We start from the raw sequence: 1,572 nt of genomic DNA on the forward strand, positions 1-1,572 counted from the left end.
CTTCCCCTTCTTTTATTCTTCTCTTCTACTCACATAAAGGAACCTCTCTACTGTGGCAAAGAGGATCCCTATTATTTTCTGTTTTCTTCTTTTTTCATATGAGCAAGAACAAGGATAAGAACATTCTTGTTGAAGCTGATCCTGAACCTGAAAGGACTCTGAAGAGGAAGCTAAGGGAAGCTAAAGCACAACTCTCTGGAGAAAATCTGACAAAAATTTTCGAAAAAGAAGGAGACATGGCCAAAAATAATAACAATGCAAGGAAGATGCTTGGTGACTTTACTGCACCAAATTCTAATTTACATGGAAGAAGCATCTCAATCCCTGCCATTGGAGCAAACAATTTTGAGCTGAAACCTCAATTAGTTTCTCTGATGCAACAGAACTGTAAGTTTTATGGACTTCCATCAGAAGATCCTTTTCAGTTCTTAACTGAATTCTTGCAAATCTGTGATACTGTTAAGACCAATGGGGTTGATCCCGAGGTCTACAGGCTTATGCTTTTCCCGTTTGCTGTAAGAGACAGAGCTAGAATATGGTTGGACTCTCAACCTAAAGACAGCCTGAACTCTTGGGATAAGCTGGTCACAGCTTTCTTAGCCAAGTTCTTTCCTCCTCAAAAGCTTAGTAAGCTTAGAGTGGATGTTCAAACCTTCAAACAGAAAAAAGGTGAGTCCCTCTATGAAGCTTGGGAGAGATACAAGGAACTGACCAAAAAGTGTCCTTCTGACATGCTTTCAGAATGGACCATCCTGGATATATTCTATGATGGTCTGTCTGAATTATCTAAAATGTCATTGGACCATTCTACAGGTGGATCCATTCACCTAAAGAAAACGCCTGCAGAAGCTCAAGAACTCATTGACATGGTTGCAAATAACCAGTTCATGTACACTTCTGAAAGGAATCCTGTGAGTAATGGGATGCCTATGAGGAAGGGAGTTCTTGAAATTGATACTCTGAATGCCATATTGGCTCAGAATAAAATATTGACTCAGTAAGTTAATATGATCTCTCAGAGTCTGAATGGATTGAAGGAATCATCCAACAGTACTAAAGAGGCATCTTCTGAAGAAGAAGCTTATGATCCTGAGAACTCTGCAATAGCAGAGGTGAATTACATGGGTGAACCCTATGGAAACACCTATAATCCCTCATGGAGAAATCATCCAAATTGCTCATGGAAGGATCAACAAAAGCCTCAACAAGGCTTTAATAATGGTGGAAGAAACAGGTTTAGCAATAGCAAACCTTTTCCATCATCCACTTAGCAACAGACAGAGAATTCTGAGCAGAATCCATCTAGCTTAGCAAATATCGTCTCTGATCTATCTAAGGCCACTGTGAGTTTCATGAATGAAACAAGGTCCTCCATTAGAAAATTAGAGGCACAAGTGGGCCAGCTGAGTAAAAGAGTCACTGAAACTCCTCCTAGTACTCTCCCAAGCAATACAGAAGAAAATCCAAAGAGAGAGTGCAAGGCCATTGATTTAACCATCATGGCCGAACCTACAAAGGAGGAGGAAGACGTGAATCCTAGTGAGGAAGACCTCCTGGGACGATCAGTGACCA

At 40.6% G+C, this 1,572-nt stretch overlaps 1 non-coding gene across 1 annotated transcript; it reads right to left on the reverse strand.

Annotated features, from left to right (window-relative positions):
• Positions 1 to 629: 629 nt before the first annotated feature.
• On the reverse strand, positions 630 to 737 carry LOC148562355 (small nucleolar RNA R71). The gene has a single exon (XR_015886732.1). It is a non-coding gene; the product is annotated as a small nucleolar RNA R71 (small nucleolar RNA).
• Positions 738 to 1,572: the final 835 nt, after the last annotated feature.

This window comes from Arachis ipaensis, chromosome B6 (assembly GCF_059453495.1).
Source record: "Arachis ipaensis isolate K30076 ecotype BB chromosome B6, ASM5945349v1, whole genome shotgun sequence".
Classification (NCBI taxonomy): Eukaryota; Viridiplantae; Streptophyta; class Magnoliopsida; order Fabales; family Fabaceae; genus Arachis; species Arachis ipaensis.